The sequence below is a fragment of the Lepisma saccharinum genome, chromosome 5 (genome assembly GCF_977018435.1).
Source record: "Lepisma saccharinum chromosome 5, izLepSacc3.1, whole genome shotgun sequence".
In the NCBI taxonomy this organism is placed as follows: domain Eukaryota; kingdom Metazoa; phylum Arthropoda; class Insecta; order Zygentoma; family Lepismatidae; genus Lepisma; species Lepisma saccharinum.
In genome coordinates this window covers 83,916,393-83,925,301 of record NC_139233.1, presented here as the reverse complement: position 1 = coordinate 83,925,301, position 8,909 = coordinate 83,916,393, and the positions used below count along the sequence as shown (strand labels likewise).

The 8,909-nt window shown below is 35.4% G+C and overlaps 1 long non-coding RNA gene across 1 annotated transcript; it reads right to left on the bottom strand.

The window, feature by feature from the left end:
- Positions 1–3,157: 3,157 nt before the first annotated feature.
- LOC145988123 (uncharacterized) lies at positions 3,158–8,176 on the bottom strand. Its single transcript, XR_014441702.1, has 3 exons — positions 8,103–8,176; positions 5,561–5,701; positions 3,158–3,216 (listed from the first exon to the last, which is right to left on the bottom strand). It is a non-coding gene; the product is annotated as an uncharacterized LOC145988123 (long non-coding RNA).
- Between the last annotated feature and the right edge of the window lie 733 nt (positions 8,177–8,909).

Here is an 8,909-nt window from a genome sequence, read left to right as displayed (position 1 = left end):
GGGGGGTACAATGTACTCCTGTACCTCACCCATATTTTTCATAACTTTGTAAGATGGTGTACGGAAAACTATACTTAAACGTATATTTTAAGATATTTTTTTTGGAAATAGAGTCCCGATTAGCCTATTTGAGCATGAAGTGAATCTAGAATAAGTTTTAATAACTTCAGAGTGGAAACCGAAACAAAAATAAGCACAAACAAGAACGAGAAGGACCTCACCACACAGAAGATGAGATGAGGCCGTGACAATTCTCGACTCATCGCATAGCGATATCATTCCTAGGCGAAATTAAATTTTTCCTACACATTTAAACAGGATACAATTTGCGACTTTATCAGGGGGACTTTTTTTTACCTATGTATTAGGATATACTTATAATTGGATATTAATTGCTTATAATCTAATTGTGATATCGAATGCAACACAAACACAACGCCATTTTAAGTTAAACCCTAAAGTCAAACTGTACATTACATTAGTCAGATGAATGAACGACATAAATGAGATTCACTTCAGGTTCTATTGGTATATTTTCACTGTAAAAAAAAATACACTTTCTGCACATTTTTGGAACACTTCCTAGAAACTACTTTTGATCACTTCTTGTACACATTAAATGTGCACAAGAAGTGTACAGGAAGTGCTTCAATAGTGTAGAGGAAGTGCTTCAAAAGTGTACAGGAAGTGTACAAAAAGTGCAGCAAAAGAAGTGTACAGGAAGTGTGCAAGAAGTGCTTCCAATGTAAATGTGTCCCAAAAGTGTGTAAGAAGTGTGCTGCAGAAACTACTTTTGATCACTTCTGGTACACTTTACACATTTGGAACACTTGTGAAAATACTTGAGCGACACTTTCAGAACACATTGAAAGCACTTCTTGCACACATCATACATCGCAATTCAGTACTCATACTTAGTTTCTAGAATAAAAATACAGTTGAGTCACATTTAACTTGACAATTGAAGGAGGAAAAAGCAACAACTTTCACACAGAACTCAAAGTGTGTCAATTGACACACAAAAGTGCGTAATTTTTTTGACTCCAATGACACATTAAAAATGCATCAAACTGAAAGATGCACCTAAATGCATCAAAATAAATGTGTCAAATGACACATTAAAGTGGATATTTCGGTTGATGCACCTAAACGTGTCGTTGGAGTCAAAAAATTTGATGCATCTTTAGTGTGTAGAGTGACACATTGAAATGCATCACTTTTTTTCTTTTCTTGCATACCTGCAAGGGAAAAGTTCCAATACATTTCTCCACTGTAAAAAAATTTCACTTTTCAAACACTCTCTTGAAGCACTTCACATTTAATGTGCTTCAGAAGTGTTGTATATGCTGAAAAAGTGATGGAAAGGAATATTGTCAATATTATATATTCTGCAAGTGTGTTAAGTGCATTCTAGAAATTATTTTATCATTTATAGTACACTTCCCACATTTAGAACATGCTGAAAACACTTCTTAGTACACAACGAAATAATTTATCAGTACTGTAATATTTTAGGCGGAGGGAGCTTAGTGTAAATTTCTCTAGTGCAGGGTAATGGGGGTGCTAAGCTACATTTAATTAAAAAATTGAGCTTGTTCACATTTGTGCATATATAAACACACCTTTCTGCTTCAAAGTGGCATGGCCTTGTGAGTTCATGGTTGGTTATATGTGCAAATTTTGAATTGAATATTGAAACTGAAATGACACTTTCAGGAGATATTGAAAATAACTTTTGCACAAAATGAGAGATCATAGCTGAAAAAAGAAAGTAAATAAATTTTTCTTCTCATTTAATCTACATGTTTATGCCTTATCGTGTATACATGCAGATTAACAATCACAAGAATAAACCAAATAGGAAAAAAATTCAATTATGAACAAAAAATAAATGATGCAGGAGTAAAGAAGCATTGTCATTAAACAGAAAAAAATCAACAACCTGTAACCTAAAATGAATATAAAACACAGAAACACTATGAATACCATTTTCAATCACCACACCATTGTTGCTAATGAACAATAAGAGAAACTTAGGTGCAATTCATAGTAACAAATGATACAGAAGATCCTGAGACAGAACATTTATTGTTTGTCACAGATACACTGGTACTTAATGCATAGTCTGCTTTCAATCCTTGAACTTCTCACATAAGATAGATGACTTGAGGTGACAGTCTGTCTTTATGGCCTAATAGTATACATATACTGGACTAATACCATACATGTAGCACAACTTTTGGGGTAGTCTAATTCAAAACTATAGTATATGTCAACAAGTGCATAGATAAATGTTCGTAAAGTGGCACACTGCACTTTCTAGCATCTGCAGCTACCGGGACAACATTCCTTCCACTAATAGTGCCAGATAGGGTGCTTCTTTCTCAAAATCTTTTGTTACCAAACGGTGATAATTCCTGAAAATAAATGAAGCATGCATAAATATCATATTTTTTTCTTGAATTTAATTACAAAACATCACATTTATTCCTGATCAAGTATTATCCAATTAAAACAATCTCTCTCTCGCAATGAGACTTAACTATGCATCAACCCACAAAAAAAGAAAAAACTACATGGTAGAACAATGCCCTCAAATGGCTGTTGTACACTGACATTAAATTTGACTTATTTAATATCTGCCATGACCCAAGAACACAATGCTTTGACATTCAAGCAGATCCCTGTACCAATTTGCTTCCCTTTTACCTACACTAAATTCCATGACTCCACATCCCTTTGAGGGGTCAAGGCCTGCCAGACAGACAGCTTTTCATTGGATAATATGTGCTTAACGCATTGTGTACCATCAGCACTGTTACTGGTGTTCAAGCTCACAGTATTTTATTTATTGCATGTAGCTCCCCAACTGTTATGATGTTGGGTTAATACAGAACTTTGGAACTCCAAAGAGTTCAAACCAAGAACCACTCATATTAAAGACAACAACAGTAACCAAGAATTCAGCTCTTCTATTTTACTAATGACTACAAAATATTTAGAATCCAACTTGTCAACTTCTAAACCTTTAGTATATTACTTTCACTGTTCCTCCCCTCAACTACAGCAATTAAAGTTTGTATGCGCTTACCTTTGATGCATGAAGACGGGTACACAAAAATACTCCTATACAGGCCAGACTTGAACCCGAAACTCATCACAAGAGCACTTTCTCATGTCTTTGCACAGGGCCAAGAAAATATTGATGTGAAGTTACTGTAAAACAAAACAAATACCATATTTACTGGTATGAAACAGAGAACATTCAAGGTTTATTTAAATTAGCACTGGGAAAATATTACCATACCCAGGTGGTGTAAATATAATAGCAATAATATTCTTTGTAAAACTATAGAGGAGACAGATTCTGAAATATACTTATAAGCCAAAACAAAATGATTAAAGATATAGCATACTCAATTTAGTTCATTTATATTACTTTTCTGTTCATAAACGTTTATCCTATACATAAAAAATTGATTTAAAAAATACAAGACTAATTTTTCCTGTTTATATCATATAATATGAATGTGAAACAGTCAACACTTTATCACAGAGGAACATTACTTGGAGCTTTGAAAATATAATAATTAGGAACTTATGTGAGACTAAAACAGATGAAGAGAATGCATGGTTTTAAATTATGTAATTTGTATATGAATTACAATTGGAAACTCTTCATAACTTATGCCCGACCCTGTGGCCGAGTGGTTGGTTAGCACATCGCGCTGCGACGCCAAGGGTCCCGGGTTCGAATCACTCATCCCCATCTTCGCAAATTAGCCAAGAGGCACAAAACGCGAAGTAAAATAAACTAAATCAATCAATCTTCATAACTTATCTCTCTTTTCTTCTCTTCCCTCCCCCTCTCACTCTTTTCTCCTTCCCATCCCACCACCTCTCTTTCCCTCACAAAAGGATAGAAAATTTGAGAGGGAGAGAGAAAGGCAGACTGAGGGCTCACTCTATCACTCTCCTCTTCTCTCTCACTCTTTTCTTCCTTCTCTCTTTCCTTTTTCTGTTCCTTCAGAGAAAGGATGACTGTCTCACACACATATTTCTCTGTCTGTCTCCCTCTAGGAGAGAAGAAAAATGGAAGAAATGCAGTGAGAGAGAAAGGGAAGATGACACACACACACACACATATTTCTCTCTCTCTAAATGAGACACACACTCTCATACATATGTGTGTGTGTTGGAGAGAAGAAAAATGATAAATCCAGTGAGAGACACAGAGAGCGAGAGAGAGATAAAGGAGAAGAGGGAATAAAAGACATGAGTGAGGGAAGGAGTCTATTTCGCTCTGACAAAGAGAGAGGCTGAATAGAGAAAGCAAGTGGAAAGAAAAGAGAAAAGAAAGGATGAAACAAAAAGAAAAACAAATAAGAGGAGAAAGAGTTCTCTCTGCTCCTCTACCACTTTCCATGACTAAATGTCATTGTAATAATTAAATTTCCAAGTCTTTGATGTGCATAAAAGTTTGTATGTTAACAGAAAAAAATACCATTCCATATCTCAAGCAATTAAGAAAGTGAAAGAGAATATACATGACTGTTTCTCGTGTTGGCCATTATTTTTGTATAGTTAAGTTACTTAAAATAATTTATCACTTGCACAAAAAAATATTTAGAGTGGTGTATTCTGGATTTTCCATCTGTGGATGACAGTTTGTATTTAAAGGTGGTAGGAAAAATTTAGAGCCAAAATTACTTTATGACTTAAAAATGCATATTCCACATGTCATTAGGATAATAGGCATTGCTACAGACACTTTTGAAAGGAAGCATAAAAAGAGGTAATATGCACAAATAGATAAAATAAAATAAAAGAGACAAGATATAGTTATTGCACATTAAGCAGTATAAAAGCAAAATTAAACAGCAAAATTGACATGATATCCTTATCTATAACATCTATGAGTAGAAAAATAATTTTCCACAAGAGAATTCCACTACTGAAAGAGAGACAGACAGACAGACAGACTACAAACCTTAACAGTTAAGCATATTGAATTAACCTAAGTCTCATTTATAAAGCTGGTATCAAAGGTATGAGGGGGTTAAGATCTGATCATTATGTCATCCAATAAGAAGCTATTCAGATTGTGAGTGATGTTATGAGTTATCAGGATTTTCGAAAGGAGGAGGGGTACATATGCTTATTTTTATTAATGAGCCCTCAATTTGCCATTTTTTCTGCCTTTGATGTTTTTTTTTCAACATTTTTTAAGGAATACTGAGCAAAAGAGGTGGTTATAAGTTGTGACCCCCACCAACCCCCTTTTGATATGCCACATTGATGTTGCGTCAAGCAGTTTAATAAATCTGAGCCTTAAATGTACCTAATGTTGAAGCGAAGGAAATATATTCTGAAGACAGTTTAAATTAATTCAACTTTGACTTCTTCTATTTATATTTGTTAACTCGCAAGTCCAAATTTCAAACAGGAGGAATACTTTTATCATGGTAAATTGTCTACGGAAAGTGAGATTTCTTATCACTGATTGATTTGGAAATGCAAATATTCATGTTTCAGATAACAATATGTAACACACACTTACCTTTTGCATCCTTGGTGGGTAGATATCCACAATAAGCACAGAATAATCCTTCTTCAGTCGAATCATATGCCTCACAATTCTCTGCACGACAATAGCTTCTGAATATTTCTCTCTTGTCTTCATGACAGGAACAATAGGTGCCTTAAGAATAATAATAAAAGAAACTTTTGCATGAGAACTAGTGATATCAAAACAAAATACTAGTTGAGTATATCAATTTAATGGCACAGTTAAGAATAATGAACAACAGACAAGTAGCATTTAAAAATATTTTTTTATATAAAGTCCTAGGATGATCATTTCATTCTTATTACTAAGATGAGTGATATATATTTTTTTTATTGTTTAAAGTGATGTTAGTATGGAATGTTAATTCGATATTATCCATTGTCTAGTTCTTGAAACTACACTGGATATGGAAAATATCCAATTAATATTGCGTGCTAATGTGGCGCGCCCAAGGAGAGTTATTGGTGGGGGTTATAACCCCCTTTCGCCTGCACTTAAAAAAAAAAGAAGAACGCCAGACGTACGAAAAGATGGCAAAATGAGGACGGACCACAAAAGAAAGTGCGCACGCCACTGATAGAACCATTGTCTCTAGCATTCATGGATTTTTTAATATAATATTTCTTATCTTTCACATATATAAGGTTAAGATATTCTAGATTTTTATTACGCCTACTCCTCTTTTCTAAAAGAAAAAAAATAACATCCAGAATGTGTAAATGCCTCTCGTTCGTTTCCATATTTCTTTCCCCCTCTCTCGCTTCCCTATTTCTCTCTCTCTCCCATGTACTCGTATTTTTTCTCTTTACCCTCTCCCTCGGTTCTTGTATTCCGCTCCCCCCTCCTCTTCGGTGTATGTCTATGTATCTCTTCTCTTTCCTTCACTCTCTGTCCGGTTCTTCAATTCTCTTCCTTTCTCATATTCTCTGCCACTTCTTTCATCTATTTTTTCTCTCCTTTAAAGCACTTCTTTCTTATGATGACATGCGAACATGATGTAAATATTTCCAACATCTCCACATAAGAAAAAGTGTTTTAAAAGAAATAAAAGAAAGGGAGATGGAAGAAGCGGCAGAGAATGTGAGAAAGGAATAGAATTAAAGAGTCAGACAGAGAATGAAGGAAAGAGAAAAGAGACAGATAAAGATAAAGGAGCGAGTCGGGCACACACACACACGGTGAAGAGAGAGAGGAGGAGAAGAGAATTGTTTGAATTGTTGGTTTTAACTACACTTTATGTACAAATAGGTTGGTCGGAACGGACCTATAGTTTAAAGCGTGATCCCAATCACTGCGCAATGTGTCTGCAGCAGGTATCGAACCCGAGATCCTTTGATTACAAGCCAATGACGTAATCAGCCATCGGGAGGGAGACCGAGGACAAGAGAGGAAAGAGGCCGAGTCAGAGACAGGCGGGCGAGAGAGAAATAGAGAAACACAAGAGAGATAAAGCAATAGAAAAACGAGCGAAATAGAGAAGCAAGAATTGGAGAGAATGATATATATATCTCTGTGGAGATAGTAAAGAGAGAGAGAAAGAGGAACAAGTAGAAAAGAACAAACAGAAATAGAAAAAGACAGAGAAAGAAATATAAAAATGGAGAAAGAAATAGATGAGAGAGAGAGAGAGAGAAATATAGAAGCAAAGCAAGCGAAAAGAGGCAGGCAAGGAAGAGGAATAATAACAGAGAGAGAGAGAGAATAAAGAAGAAACAGGCCGAAAATGTGAGGGTAAACATAGGGAAATGAATGCTCGAAAACAGAGGAAATAAACAGGAAGGAAGAGATACTAAAATGAGAAATGAAGATGGGAAGCTTTAACGGAAAAGAAATTGACAAAAACGTTACAAACAAAAGGGAGAGAGGAATGAGAAGGCAGTTTTTTTTATTCCAAAAAAAGAGAATGAGGGGTCAAGTCACCGCGAGAGAGAAAAAGTGTGCTTTCTGCCATTTTCAAATTTTATATGCCTGTATATTTGCTTCACGGCACTGGAATTGTCCGCAATGACAAAAATAAATGAAATAGGCAGAGAACAAAAGCAAGGAAGCATTGAACTCTCACCTAACACATAACTTAGTTCTTGCAACTATTTAGATAACAACGCAGCTTAATGTGAAACTATTATGACAGTAGCGTACGCAGGATTTCATCAAGGGGGGTGTTCTTTCGAAAACTTTCTACAAATTCACATTACCATTGTTTTATTATACTTTAATAATAATAATAATAATAATAAATTAATTAATAATTCTTATAATTAATTAATTAGTTAAATTACTACTAATAATTACTACACCCCCACACCCCCTATACGCCTTCATGGCGTGGTGCTATGCACAGGGGAACACTTTACCTTTTTACCTTTTTTTACCTAATAATTACTACTAATGCAGCTGCTATTTATGAAAGAAATAGAACAAAATTTCACATCACCTGCAAAAATAGTTCGAGATCGAGAATCTTTGGGGCCCGCCACACCACTACGTGTGCCTTCATGGCACGGTGCTATATGTACGGGGGAATCTACATTACCTTTACCTATGGAACTCGCCCAGGATGATGATGAAGCGCGAGAATACATGTTGCTAAATTCCATTGAGTCTATGTTTTCGTTGAAAAGTAAGTTTATAGACATTCCAACACATTTATCACTTCTAGGTGATTCACAAAGCACTTCTTCAACATTATTTAATGATGTGGATGTAGACTCAGCATCACTTGAGGAGTTCACAAGGGGATGTGAAATCAGTACCGGGAAGAATGTTTGCAATAAGGTCGGCAGACTCGGCACACTGCGACGAAGCAAGGAATTTTCACAATTCTCGCACGTCACTGCGCGACTTTTTGCAAAAAAAAAATAATTGCAAAATTGAACTTTGCGACCGCTTAGATTGTGTTTGGAATGTTGTGTTTTTCTTCATGCTGCATGGGAATAATAATTCAAATTATTATTATTACTGTCGCAGATCTTTGACTGGGATAAATTAGCCATTTTTAATTTTTTTCTACAACAATTTGCATAATATTTCAAAAGCTCAAGGGGGGGGGGTTAAACCCGGTAACCCCCCTTGCGTACGCCACTGTATTATGGTATGGTAAATAATGAGCCCTGAAGCTAATCTCCCATTTTGGTGTAATCGTTGGGTCTGACCAGGTTCTTTCCTTTATTCGCGCGTTTATAATTAGGCAGTTAAATCAGAATTTCAGCGAACAAAGAAACATATAAAATGAAATTGTAGCAAACATGCATAAATACTTACTTTTCTTACTCCGAAAATCTGTGGTGGTAGTTCGTTCTCTCCTGAATCTGCACAGAACTACAATACACAGTACACAATG